Source organism: Ornithorhynchus anatinus, chromosome X1, assembly GCF_004115215.2.
Source record: "Ornithorhynchus anatinus isolate Pmale09 chromosome X1, mOrnAna1.pri.v4, whole genome shotgun sequence".
Taxonomy (NCBI): Eukaryota; Metazoa; Chordata; class Mammalia; order Monotremata; family Ornithorhynchidae; genus Ornithorhynchus; species Ornithorhynchus anatinus.
Genome location: NC_041749.1, coordinates 33,389,256 through 33,404,191, shown reverse-complemented (window position 1 = coordinate 33,404,191; position 14,936 = coordinate 33,389,256). Strand labels below are relative to the sequence as shown.

Sequence of the window (14,936 nt, the reverse complement as noted above, 5' to 3'; positions counted from 1 at the left end):
TTCCTGGTTACCAAGAGCCGAGCCCTCTCTGGTCCCCATGGTTAATTCCCGACTGCTATTTTCTCTTATTTCCTGAGCTTGGAGCTGGCTGTTTCTCTCTGTCACTGACTGTGTCTGCCCGTCGGTTAGCCTGGAGTCCCTTCAAAAGTACTGGAGCCTCGGCTGATAAACGCAGAGAAAAGGCTCCATTGTTCAGCTCAGGACCCATTCCGTACGACTCTTCCAGCCCGACTTTCTTGCCTACATTTACTACTCAGGCCTGGGATCGGAGTGTAATTCCTTGTGTGTGTCTTGGCGGGGATGGGTGAGGGGGAAATGTCACTTCTTTATTCTATACTTTCCAAGCATATAGTACAGTGCCCTGGACCAAATGGACTCTCAAATCTACTACTATCAATCAAATCCTGGCTCTGCCACTTGTCTGCTGTGTGACACTTCACTTCTCTGTGCCTCGGTTACCTCATCTGTAAAATAGGGATTAAGGCTGGGAGTCCCATGTGGTAGATGGACTGTGTCCAACTTCATTAGCTTGTATCCACCCCAGTGCTTTGAACAGTGCCTGGTACATAGTAAGTGCTTAACAAATTCCATAAAAAAATCAATCCGTGATATTAAGTGCTTACCGCATGCAGAGCATTGCACTAAGTGCTTGAGAGGGGACAATGCAGTAGAGTTGATAGATACTCTCCCTTCCCACAAGGAGTTTATTATGTGCAGAACACTGTACTAAATGCTTGGAAGAATATAACAGAGTAAGTAGACATGGTCCCTGCCCTCGAGGAGACTATTATAATCACTATTGCTGCTGCTGAGAATAACTTCACAAGATTCCCCGAGATGAAATCTCCCTGAGATGGGAGGTGGGAGTGTGAGGAACAACAGTTGGACTCAGAAAGTCCAGGCAGGGCTGATTTAAAGCCAGGTGGGGCCTTGGGCTAGTGAGAAATACAGGCTCCTCCTCACTGCAGGCAAGTTTTGCCCCCTCCCACCCTGTTCAGAGTGTACACTCACCCCTGACCCCATTGGGACATCGCTGGGACCGATGGCAACATTGAAAAAGAAGTGGCGGTCAGAGGCTGTATCTACTATGTGGAGGCTAGCAGGATGGTCGGAGTGGGTTTTTCCACCTCTTCTCCCACCTCAGAGGGCAAAGGATTTGGTACAGTAGCCCAGTTAGCCCATTAGGCCACGTGGTTCTTGTTTGAATCCAATGTGAGAGACGGTTCTTTGGTCAGAAACCTTCAGCACTGAGGGTAGAGCCCCAGCGGGCATTGCCTTAAAGGTGAATAAAAAAATTGAGCAACAGATAAAGAAATTGATAAACACACTCACATGAATGCTGATGGGGGTGACAGGACTAGGGAGGTAGAGATTAATCAGGGAACACATGTCAGAAGAGGCGGCATTTGGGGGGCTTTGAAGGAGGAGGAGGACATGGTCTGTGAAAACAGAGGGGAGAAGCAGCGTGGCTCAGTGGAAAGAGCGTGGGCTTGGGAGTCAGAGGTCAGGGGTTCGAATCCCCGCTCCGCCACTTGTCAGCTGTGTGACTTTGGGCAAGTCACTTAACTTCTCCGTGCCTCAGTTCCCTCATCTGTAAAATGGGGATTGCCTGTAAGCCTCATGTGGGACAACCTGATTACCCTGTATCTATCCCAGAGCTTAGAACAGTGCTTGGCACATAGTAAGTGCTTAACAAATACCAGCATTATTATTATTATTCCAGGCAGGAGAAGGGCATCAATAGCAGGCTGGAAGTGGGAGGGTAATAATAATAATGTTGGTATTTGTTAAGCGCTTACTATGTGCCGAGCACTTTTCTAAGCGCTGGGGTAGATACAGGGTAATCAGGTTGTCCCACGTGAGCTCACAGTTAATCCCCATTTTACAGATGAGGTAACTGAGGCACAGAGAAGTTAAGTGACTTGCCCACAGTCACACAGCTGACAAGTGGCAGAGCCGGGATTCGAATCCATGACCCCTGACTCACAAGCCCGTGCTCTTTCCACTGAGCCACGCTGCTTCCCCTAAAGGGTACCCTAAAAGGGTAGAGAGCGAGGGATGGGGAAAAGGTTTTCTAGGGAGGGCGAGCATTGCTTGGGTGGTTTTGAAAGCCTTGAAAGTACACAGGGATTGCATTCTTGGTTGATAAAGCCATCTGCCTCTGTAGGACATAAGGCTTGTTTACAGTCCCTTTCACCCTCAGTTATCTTCCCTTCCTGCTAACTGGAGCCAACCTGGCACGCCCCTTGGCATACCACGTCTGGAGTTGCTTAAGCTTGCACAAAAGTTCCAGCTTTAAAACTATCCTGTTTGTCTCTCTCTCTTCTCTCCCTCCCTCTTGCTTTCTTTTTTCTATCCCTCCCTCTTTCTTTCTCCCTCTCTTTCTCTCTCTCCATTTTCCCACTTTCCAGTAGTCTCCTCCGTTTCTACTACCCCATGATACTTCTTCAATTTCCTAATTCAGACATTCAGACTATTACCACCAATTCTGAGAAAAGCAAGGGAGAATCCCTTTGCCCTCCTTCCCGACCCTCACAGAGCAGGCGGGGCGTGAACTGCAGGATTAGCGGTGGTGGGTTTGAATACCCCTCCAATTCGGGACATCCATCTTAAGACCCCGTTGAATTGCCACAAGCCAACACAGGAGTTTACACGGTCTGCTCTCTGATCCCCAGATTTTCCATCCACTCCTGGGGAAGCTCAGGGAGGCCTTGAGGAGGGAAAAGGAAAATTCATTGAGAGCGGAGGTTGCTAGGCAAAGGAATTCTTAACCCAGATAAAGAAACACTGAAGCTCAAACTCAAGCCGCAGACAATTGTTACCATATGGAAATACCTTGTAGAGACCCATAAAACATTTGCTGTGAAGCTAGTACAGTCTGTTCTACTCTAATGTAATAGTTGTGTCCTTGGAGAACTTTGCATTATGGAAAAATTGTGCTTTAATACTTACGGCTTGACCATACCCTACTTAAAACTCACCTCCTCCAAGAGGCCTTCCCAGACTGAGCTCCTCTTCTCCCTCTATTCCCTCTGCCACCCCCCCTTTACCTCTCCGCAGCTAAACCCTCTTTTCCCCCTTTCCCTCTGCTCCTCCACCTCTCCCTTCCCATCCCCACAGCACTGTACTCGTCTGCTCAACTGTATATATTTCCATTACCCTATTTATTTTTTTAATGAATTGTACATCGCCTTGATTCTATTTAGTTGCCATCGGTTTTTACGAGATGTTCTTCCCCTCGACTCTATTTATTGCCATTGTTCTTGTCCATCTGTCTCCCCCGATTAGACTGTAAGCCCGTCAAATGGCAGGGACTGTCTCTATCTGTTGCCGACTTGTTCATCCCAAGCTCTTAGTACAGTGCTCTGCACATAGTAAGCGCTCAATAAATACTATTGAATGAATGAATGAATGAATGAATGAATTACCACAAGTTGTGTTGGCTTGCAGCTCGTTTGCTATACAGGCAGAAGAACAATGTGAGAAGCATGTTCCCTAAAAGTTCAGCAGCACTCTATCCAAGTGGTGTCATGAAAATACAGGGGCCGGGAACACGTCTGCCAACTCCGTTGTACCGTACTCTTCCAAATGCTTAGTACAGTGCTCTGCACATAGTAAGCACTCAGTAAATACCATTGAATTGATTCATTTGACTGATCTAACAGAACTAAATGAATGTCCTCCAAACCAAAATTTTCCACCTTCGTTCTACATTTCAAAAGCCCTAACTTTCAATAGCATTTGGTGTGCTGAGGAGAATATTGAAGCATTCCTGTCATCCGTCTCATCGGGGCACTTAGTGCTCTGCACACAGTAAGCACTCAATAAATACAATTGACTGATTGATTCCCTCTTTGTCTGTGATGAGGCTTGGGCCCTCTTTAGAGGTTTCAAGATGGAGTATAATGTTTCTAACAACGGAAAGAGGTTCTTGGTTTCATGGAAATCTATGTAGCCTTCAAGACATGGTTATACACTCCCAGGCACATAATCATACTCACGCAACACCTTAATATACACACAATAAAGACACACACATTCTCATTCCCACTTTCCCTTCTTCTTTGGAAAATAGAGATCATATGGATAAAATAACATAGAGACAATAATAATGATAATGATCAAACTGAGATCTACTTCCAGACAGCATTTGTGCTGGACTGTCACTCCCTTGTCCTTTACTAAGGAACTCTAGAGGCCTAAACAGTGTGGATTGGCCCCATGATGCCACTATGTGGTTTGAAATGCCCACTGAGGGTCAATCGGGGTGATTTGGTCTACCTTTCCCCTCTCCCTGTTGGGTACAGGGGGAGCCAAACGAATGTCAGACAATGGACCTGAGGTCCAGGATGCATGCTGTGCTCTATCAAACACTTAGTTCAATGCTTAGCACTCACTGGGTGCTCAATAAATACCATTGATTGAAAATTATTCACTAATAATAGTAGTACTTGCTTGTACTATGTGAAAAAGCAAGAAAGCCACCTTACTTTGCAGGACAGGCTACAGTACTGTTTTAAAAAGTGCCTGAGGTTGAAAGGAAAATCATCATAATTTGTGAATCATTTCCCTGTACATTCTAGAGAGGGTGTGCACTTTCCTTCCTCTCTTGTCTTGTCTTATGCCATCGAGTTGTTTCTGACCCATAGCCGCATTTCTCCCAGAACACCCCACCTCCTTCTGCAATTGCTCTGGTAGTGTATCCATAGAGTTTTCTCGGTAAAAATATTGAAATGTTGTACCATTGTCTTCTTCTGCACAGTAAACTTGAGTCTCTGCCCTCGAATCTCTCCCATAGTGCTGCTGCCCAGCTCAGGTGAGTTTTGACTTGTAGTAGGTTGTCTTCCACTCATTAGCCACTGTCCCAGCTAGGAATGGAATGGGTAGGCCTCTGCTTGACCCTCCCTCCCGTAGCCAAGACTGGTAGAGGACTGGAAACTCTCCAGTTTGCAATCCGGAGAGGGGCACTCCTCTCTTGGGGAATGCTTTGCTCAAACGTTGGGAAAGAGAAAGCTAGGGGTCATATTAACTCTGAGAGAGGGCCTTGGACAAGAGCCAGAAACTGGACCTTTTTTATGGTATTGGTCAACCAATCAATCAGGGGTATTTCCTGAGCACTTACTATGTGCTGGGCACTATACTAATCCCTTGGGAGAGTACAATACAATTTGGAGATACATTCCCTGCTCATGAGCTAAGTGCTTACTACCTGCCAGGCACTGTACTAAGCCAAGGGGTGATACAAGGTAATCAGGCTGGGCACAGTTCATGACCCATGTGGGGCTCACAGTCTTAATTCCCATTTTACAGATGAGGAAACTGAAAGACAGAGAAGTGAAGTGACTTGCCCAAGGTCACACAACAGACAAGTGACAGAGTTGTGATTAGAACCCAGGTCTTCTGACACCCAGGCTTATGCTTTATCCACTAGACCTCGCTGAACAGTATTCTGTCTACTGCCGCTCATCGTGAGTTGTCTAACCGGTTTCTATGCCTGAATGACAAAAGAGAGAAGGAGAATGAAGCTTAACCCTTGCTCCCCTGAGCCGACATTCTTCCTTGGATTACCACCGCTCAGCTACGCCTCTTGAGTTCCAAGGCTCTGCCCCTTCCCCCTCTCACTGCCATCCAGATGGTCCTCGGTCAACCCATCCCTCCAGCCGGACCGTTCCATCTCCTGACCTTTGGCCCGGAGTTATTGGGAGGTGGACAGGAGGAACCCTTGCCTCGGACCTGCCCAGTCCCTGACCCAGAAATGTCCGAATGTTTTTCCTAAATCAGCCACTTCAGACGTTCAGCGACTGCCTTTTGCACCCTGTAGAAGGGATAGGGACACAACCGGTTTTTGTCCATTGGGACAAGAGGGATAATTATCCCAAATGTTCTCTTACAGATTTACACACCCCCTTCCCACTTAGGGAGTGAAATCTCATGCTTTAGTGGATAGAGCAGGGGCCTGGGAGTTAGGAGGTCATGGGTTCTAATCCCAGCTCCGCCACTTGTCTGCTATGTGACCTTGGGAAAGTCACTTCACTTTTCTGTGCCTCAGTTACCTCACCTGTAAAATGGGGATTGAGACCGTGAGCCCCAAGCGGGACAGGGACTGTGTTCATTCCGATTTGCCGATCCATTCGGGCGCTTAGTATAGTGCCTTTCATATAGTAAGCACTAAACAAAAATGACAGTTATTGTTATTAGAATCTCATGGCAGCACCGGCCTTGATCTTTTCTTCACTGGCAAGGCTTAACCTTATGGGAAGCAGTGTGGTCCAGTGGATAGAGCCCGGGCTTGGGAGTCGGAGGTCACAAGTTTGAATCCCAGCTCTGCCACTTGTCAGCTGTGTGACTGTGGGCAAGTCACTTAACTTCTCTGGACCTCAGTTCCCTCATCTGTAAAATGGGGATGAAGACTGTGAGCCTCCCGTGGGACAACCTGATTACCCTGTATCTACCCAGCGCTTAGAACAGTGCTCTGCACACAGTAAGTGCTTAACAAATACCAACATTATTATTCTTTAGGGTAAATGATTTTCAACTATACATGCAGGAAACAGGGAAGTTAAGTTCCAAGTATGTTTTATTGCCTTTGGATCAGCAGAGGCCTGTGAGAAAGATCAAGGACAGAATTTCCTTTTCATTCCCCAGCCAGGTGAGAAAGGCGATGGGAGGTAGCTGGGTATCAACCACGTTTGGGTCTCCTGCTCTGTGTCGACATCTGGGATTAAGCAGCAAGAAAACAGACTTGCTCAGAAAAACAGACTTGCTCTGAAGTAAATATTAGTCCAATTCAGCCAATGCTAGAGTTCAGGCAGCACCACACATTCCTCAGTGCTGTCGGGGCTTGTAAGGGAGAGAGATTTTCCACGCTTGACTTCAGCTCAGAGATGAGGAGAAGCAGGTCTCTTTGGCCATGCGGTTAAAAAAAAAATTCCTGCAACTCAAAAGACAAAAGCATGGAGGGAGGGGAAAGAAGAGAAAGGAAGATAGAAGAAAAAAAGAGGAAGAGGGAAAGAGAGGAAGAGAAGGGGAAGGGGAGGGAGAGAGAAGGGGAGAGGGGAGAACAAGAAAGAGAAAGAGTAAAGGAGAGAAAGAGGGAGTGGGTGAGAGACAGCAAGGAAGAGAGAAAAATGATGAAAGAGACAAAGATAGAGGAAGAAAGAGAACTAGATGTGCAAAATCATTCCAAGGCCAATGAACCTTTTGAAAAACTCGAACATTCATTCTGCCTTCGAGGCCTAAACTCCAATGGGGGAGAGAAATAGACAATAGTTAAGTAACAACATAGACACAGATGATAAAATAGAAGCTTGACCCACAGTCAATCAATCAATCGATGTTTTTTATTGAGCGCTTACTATGTGCAGAGCACTGGTCTAAGCACTTGGAAGAGTACAGTGCAACAGTATTAGCAGACACATTCCCTGTTCATAGCAAGTTTAGAGTCTAGAGGGGGAGACAGACACAAGTTAGCAAATAAACAACAAAAAAAAATAGATAACCAATAGACAGCTACATAAGCACGAGGGCTAAGGGGGTTGATAGAGTGATATTCATGAAGGAATTATTTTGTTCAGAACACTGTACTGCGCACTTGGGAGGGTCGGTAGAAACATTCTCTGACCACGAGTTTACAGTCATGACCAAGAAGGTGGGGAATTAATCAGGGAATGTGCCTTGGAGACAGTGCTTTGAGAAGGGATCTGAAGGCAGGAAGGGGTTTCTCTCCAGCCTTGAAACATGGTCACTGCCCCGTTTTTTAATGGTATTTGCTAAGTGCTTACTATGTGCCAGGCACTGTACTAAGCGCTAGGGTAAAAACAAGCTAATCAGGTGGCACACCGTCCATGTTCCACATAATAATAATAATAACGATGGCTTTGGATAAGCACTTACTATGTGCTAACCACTGTTCTAAGCTCTGGGGTAGTTACAAGGTAACCAGGTTGTCCCACATGGGGCTCACAGTCTCAATCCCCATTTTACAGATGAGCTAAGTGAGGCACAGAGAAGTGACTTACCTGTCACAGAACAGGCCTGTGGCGGAGCTGGGATTCGAAACCGGTCCTTCTGATCCCAGGTCCGTGCTCTATCCACTAAGCCACGCTGCCTCTTCCTTCTTGGAAATCAGACGGGGAGCCTGGAGGCTTGGGAAACCCACCTCTGAGTTGGCAAAGGACAGTGGGCTGTGGGCCTTTAGTAGGAGGAGCACAGCTCCTTCTGTTTTGGCCCAGACAGGGAGGGAGGCCTCCGGGAGCGGGATGGGAAGTTAGCCAGGCTTCAGGCTCGGAGTCTAACCGGCAGCAGGGAAGACAGACCCAGTGCCCTTAATGTGATGGCTCGAGGAACACATCCAGACAGCTAGTCTCATTGTGCCGCAACTGGAACAAAAGTTCAGAGGCTAAGTAGCTTTGAAATACATCACAGGTTATGGGGGCCTTTCAAATCGCTGTACAGAACTCTGGGGTTAAGCTTGTCCTCCCGGCCCTTCGGCCGAAGCCCGGAGCACTTCGGCCAACGATCTCAGTCCGGACAGTCTACACATCATGTACTATGTGCTTCATACTACGTACCTAGCCCTGAACGAGGCACTCGGGCCGATACGGGATAAGCGGATCAGGCACAGTTCCTGGCCCAAGCAGGACTCGCAGAGAAAATGGGTATTTAATCCCCCTTTACAGATGAGGGAGCATTTATTGAGCACTCACTGTGTGCTGAGCACCGAACTAAGTTCTTGGTGACTCAGTTTCCTCATCTGAAAAATGGGGAGAGAGATCCGTTCCTCCTTCCCCTCCGTCTGTCAGTCCCTTATGGGACAGGGACTGTGTTCGACCTGCTTATGGTGTATCTACCCTTAGTACAGCGCTTACTAATCGCGTAATCTTGTAACTATAATTAATTCCTGACTTTTCAAGGATTGGTTATTCAACTTGTGGATTACCCAGTCGCTTGGCTTCTCCTCTCTTCTAACCTTCTTTTGGCCTCTTCCCTGGTGATTCGCACATCAATCAATCAGTCAATTGTACTTACTGAACACTTACTGCGTACAGAACACTGTACTAAGCACCTGGGAGAGTACAGTACAACAGAGTCGATAGACTTGTTCCCTGCCCCGAAGGAGCTCAGAGTCTAGAAACTTACATCCCCTAGAGGGCAGAGAAGAAGGGAAAACAGGGGAATTGAAATTGAGCAAATGAATTTTTTGGTGCTTCCTCCTCCCCCTTGGTCTGTGAGCCATCTAGGGGACAGGGACTGTGTTCAACTTGCTTATTTTGACTCTAGCCTTAGTATAGTGCTTGGCACATGGTGAGAGCTAAACAAATACCGCTTGGTAGTAATAGTAATAGAAGAAGAAGAAGAAGGAAAAGGAAAGAAGGAGGAGGAGGAGGAGAAGAAAGAAGAAGAAGAAGAAGAAGAAGAAGAAGAAGAAGAAGAAGAAGAAGAAGAAGAAGAAGAAGAAGAAGAAGAAGAAGAAGAAGAAGAAAAGCAGCTGGTTTAATGGAAGGAGCCCGGGCTTGGGAGTCAGAGGTTGTGGGTTCTAATCCCCGCTCTGCCACTTGTCAGTGGTGTGACTTTGGGCAAGTCACTTCACTTCTCGTTGCCTCATCTGTAAAATGGGGATTAGGACTATGACCCACATGGGACAACCTGTTAACCTTGTATCTATCCCAGAGGTTAGAACAGTGCTTGGCACATAGTAACCGCTAACAAATGCCATCATTAGTAGTAAAAGTAGTACAAGCTTGATGTGGGCAGGGAACGTTTCGGCCTACTCTGTTCTAGTGTATTCTCCTAAACGCTCACCACGGTGCTCTGCACACAGTAATTGCTCAAAAAATATCACTGATTGATTTGATCGATAGTAACATACATTTTAGAGAAGCAGCGTGGCTCAGTGGAAAGAGCACGGGCTTAGGAGTCAGGGGTCATCGGTTCCAATCCCGGCTCCGCCACCTGTCAGCTGTGTGACTTTGGGCAAGTCGCTTCACTCCTCTGTGCCTCAGTTCCCTCATCTGTAAAATGGGGATGAAGACTGTGAGCCTCACGTGGGACAACCTGATTACCCTGGATCTACCCCAGAGCTTAGAACAGTGCTCGGCACATAGTAAGCGCTTAACAAATACCAACATTATTATTATTATTATTATTATTCAGATCTTGATTCTTTCAGGCTCCCTCAATTGAAATTAGGTAATACTGGGAGCTGCCAGCCGGGGGTAGCAGTGTTTCACGGTACTGACAACAGGCTGGAGTTTCAGGGGTTTTTTTGTTTAAAACACTGCCGTTTTCCTCCTCTCATCATCAGAAAGCCCGCTATTCATTAAGCGTTAAACATTCCCGTGTTCGTGAAGAATAATCACATTAGGTACTGGGACAGATACAAATTGATGAGGTGGGACATTGTCCCTCTCCCACACAAGGCTCACAATTTCACAGTTTCGGCAGGTCAGCGGAGTGTCCGTCCTAGACCTGGTAGGGACCTTGTGAGGTCATCTAGTCCAGTCCCCTGCCTTCAGGTAATGGCACTGTAGGTAATGTCCTCTAGACTCCACCTCCAGACTGTAAGCTTGATGTGGGCAGGGAATGTGGAATACGTCTGTTTATTGTTGTATTGTACTCTCCCAAGTGCTTAGTACAGTGCTCTGCACACAGTAAGCACTCAATAAATACACTTGAATGAATGAACGAATGAATGAGATGGGAAAGAATCCATTTTAGAAGCCCTCCAGAGCAGGGTTGCCAGGTGCTGAGAATGATTTTTACTAACAGTAAGAATAAAAATGACTGATATCAAGCTCTCTTCTTGACAGATGGAAAGTAAGCGAGAACAGGCATTTCAGAAGGCTGAGGGGGTGGGTGGGGGCGCGGAAGGGGTTGCTTGGCTGGGGCTGCCGGCAGCCAGTATTTACAGATAGCTAAATATTTTTACAGGCTTTAGGGACGAGACCAATTTCATTTCATTTTTTCAGACTGGCCAGAATTTACGGATGGTTGGCAATCCAGTCTCGAGGAAGTTTCCGGTCTACCGCAGCTCACTGTTCCCTCTTTGGCTGGAAACTCTTCCTGCCGTCTGACCTAATTCCACCATGCTTCAGCTACGATCCTCTTGTGGAGACAGCTGGTTCTCCAACTCCACTAAGCAGCGGGCTGTTTGTATCCTCCCAAGATCTTAGTACAGTGGTCTGCGTGCAGTAAACACTCATAAATATCTGTTACCAATTTGTACATTCCAAGCGTTTAGTACAGTGGTCTGCACATAGTAAGCGCTCAATAAATACTACCGAATAAATAAATACCACTGACTGATTGATTGATTGATTGACTGCCATTAAGTCAGTCACATCTCAGCCTTCTGTTCTCCGGGGCCAGGTAACTTGAGCAACCTTTGGCGCTATAGCCTGTTAAGAGTTCAGCCATACGGACATGCTCCATGATACAATTGAAATATAACCTTGAAAATATGGTTTTATTAAGAATGGTTGTATTGCGGGGTAATGTTTTCCCCCTTAGATTTACTGGTGATAAATTAGGATCCATTCCAGGATATCTGGAACAATAATACAAAATTCCCTCAGTGCTAAACATACTATAATGGTAAACATCACTAAACTATTGTTGAATCTCTAAGTAATTTGAAGCGTATCATCACGACATTAAATGGAGTCATTTTATGATTTCAAGTCTTTGTAAGTTGCAGCTTTTTCTGTTGACTGAGGCAGTGGTTTTTCCTCTTTAGTGAAGATGTGTCCAGTTTAGGCTTAACAAGAGTCTTCCCCTTTTCTTCCTCCGCCTTCTCCTCCTCCTCCTCTTCCTCAATGTTATTTATTGAAAGCCTAGTTATGTGCAGGGGACTGCACTGAACACTTGGGAGAGTACAATACATGAGTTGGTTATACATGCTCTCTGCCCACAAAAAGTTTACACAAGTACCTTAGTCAGATGAATTTCTGAATCCCTCTGCCAACCTTTGAACTCCTCTCTCTTCATCAGTGGTGCCTTCCATCTTTTTTCAAAATCCATCTGCTTCTAGAAAATTGATGTAATAATTCTTCATTCCCAAATCCTAATGGGTTGTTGAGAGTCCAAACCTTCTTCTTCTTCATCATAATAATGGTGTTCGTTTAGCACTTACTATGTGCCAAGCGCTGTACTAAGCGCTGGGATGGATACAAGTAAATTGGTATGGACACGGTCCCCGTCCAATGTGGGGCTCACAGTCTCAATCTCCATTTTACAGATGAGGTAACTGTTTCAGCCTCTTTCAATGTTGCTTTTGATTGTCCAAGGCCTTCCCAGATGAGGCCCCCCTTTTCCTCTGATCCCCCTTCCCATTGCCCCTCCTTTATCTCTACCTCACCCTGCCCCGCAGCTCTTGTGTATATATACATATTTATAATTAGAATTCTATTTATTTTTACTAATGGTGTGTATATGTCTATAATTCTGTTTATTTACAATGATGCTACTGATGCCCATTTACTTGTTTTGATGTCTGTCTCCCCCTTTTTAGACTGTGAACCTGTTGTGGGCAGGAATTGTCTCTCTTTGTGGCTGAGTTGTACTTCCCAAGTGCTTAGTACAGTGCTCTGCACACAGTAAGCGCTCAATAGATACGACTGAATGAATGAATGAATCCTCTAGACTCTGAGCACATTGTGGGCAAGGAATGGGTCTATCAACTCTGTTATATTGTTACATTATACTCTCCCAAGCACTTAGTACAGTTCTCTGCACACAGTAAGTGCTCGATGAATACGATTGATCCATCGATCGATTAGACGACGATTCCTCCGAATGAGGTACAGTGAAGTCACTGACAACTGCACCGTATTCTTCTAGATTAAGTTGCTTCCTCAGTTCATTATCATCATCATCATCATAGTAGTGCTTGCTGAGTGCTTACCAAGCACCAAGATCTGGGGTAAATACAAGATAATCAGATTGCTTACAGTTCTTTTTCCACATGGGGCAGAATGAACAGGTATTCCATCCCCACTTTACAAACGAGGAAACCGAGGCACAGAGAAGTTAAATGTTGCCCAGCAGGCAAATGGCCGAGTGGCGATTAGAACCCAGGTCTGCTGGCTCACAGTTCTATGCTCTTCCCACTAGGTCATGCTGCTTCTCTACTTCTTTGGATCTGATTATTTATGACTTCTTCGTTATCAGTCCAGAGCTGGCTCAAGGGCCTTGGAAATGTGACAGAGACTGTGGGCAGAGCTTCCCCCAAGATTAGTTCATTCTTGACTCTTTAATTTTGGCATGGGTGGTAGGAGCAGAGAGATATTCATTCATCTGTAGTGCTTGGCTTCAAAGTCAGGGCTGCCAGGCTTTTTTTGAGCTGGGTGAGGCGTGGACAATGCAAATTGTGCTGTGGAGTGGCTGTAACTGGGGTTAGGTATCAAACAATACTGACTCTCTCCCCGGGGTTGTAAGTATTACGGAGTAGCTGTAACCTGGGGTTTGCATTCAAATTCAGGGATGTGGGGGGGCATGCACATGAGTGCTGGAACCTTCGGAAGAATAATAATTGGTATCTATTAAGTGTTTATAATGTGCCAAGTACTGTACTAAGCTAAGGTAGTTACTGTGTACTCAGTTTGGAAACAGTCTCTGTCCCACATGGGACTCACCATCTAAGTATTGGGAGGTCGGGGGCAACAGATATTTAATCCCAATTTTACAGATGAGGAAACTGAAGTCTAGATAAATTAAGTGACTTGACCAAGGTTGCACAGCAGACAAGTGGCAGGATAGGGATTAGAACCCAGGTCCTTTGATTCCCAGGCCTGTGTCCTTTCCACCAGGCCCTGCTGAGAAGAGTAAGAGACAGGATGGGAGAGAGAGTAGATGTGAGTGTGTGCCAAGGCAAAAGATCAAAAAGGTGGGCCAACTTGCCTTTATTATCGTACCATCAGAGATGTTCTGGTCCGAAGAACCCATTTCAACCTCGTAGCTTTGAGTTAAAAGGCCCACGTGAAGCCTCATGAAGCCTTGCAGCTGGGCCTGACTTGATGCCAAAAAGCACCTGTGTGCCCTCTAATTTTCAGTGTCGGAAAACAGTAGGGTCAGCGAGTCCCAGATCCTCTCTCTTTCCGCTCTCCTGGCCTCAGCAGGGAGGTTCTCTGGACCCTCTGCTGCTCCGGGCAGTAATTCCGGAGTTTTGACATTGCCCTCCTGACGGCAGTGATGTCACTAAGCCCTAAGGATCCGGCTTGGAACTCACTGTTCATCTGGAAATTACAGCCCAGATTAGGGTCATGGTCCCTGTGGCCGGGCTGCTGAGGGAATGGGGGCTGGCTGCCCAAATAATGCTCACCCATCTTCCCACTGTCCGGGTGATGGTGGACTAGACACCAGAGAATGAGAGGGGCCTGAAGAAGGGTAGTGTGGAAGCTACCGACCACCATTTCTACTTCCATTTAGTGCCCTTACATATGACTTTTATTAAGCCCGCAGCCTAATTTCTTTCTAAGTGGCTGCTACCACTTAGTGCCCCTATATTCCCATCTGTCCATTAAATTTGCAGTGTGCCTCTCCTCTGGGCAGCAGTGACATCGGGCAAACAAAAGGGCTAATGCCTGGATTGTGTTTTGAGATCCTAGATTCTCTAGACTGTAAGCTCACTGTGGCCAGGGAATATGTCTGTTTATTGTTATATTGTACTTTCCCAAGGGCTTACACAATGCTCTGCACAAAGTAAGTGCTCAATAAATACAACTGAATGAAAAAAAAAAATCCTAGATGCAATTGGGGATGAGAGCAGTAAGGGGGGCTCTTCAGTTTTATAAAAGACAGACCAATTTTCAGTGGGTCCCTCTGGATGCCGGTGTTTTTATCATCACTGTTGGCTTTCTTTCATCATGGCTCCCGTCACCGAGTGTTTAGGCTTGGAAGCAGCGTCCACATTTCCAGGGACCCAGAGCACGGCTCTGGAG

The 14,936-nt window shown here is 46.2% G+C and overlaps 1 long non-coding RNA gene across 1 annotated transcript; it reads right to left on the bottom strand.

The window, feature by feature from the left end:
* Window positions 1-6,559: 6,559 nt before the first annotated feature.
* Window positions 6,560-14,240, bottom strand: LOC114806613. Its single transcript, XR_005659509.1, has 3 exons — window positions 13,911-14,240; window positions 11,929-12,024; window positions 6,560-6,715 (listed from the first exon to the last, which is right to left on the bottom strand). It is a non-coding gene; the product is annotated as an uncharacterized LOC114806613 (long non-coding RNA).
* Between the last annotated feature and the right edge of the window lie 696 nt (window positions 14,241-14,936).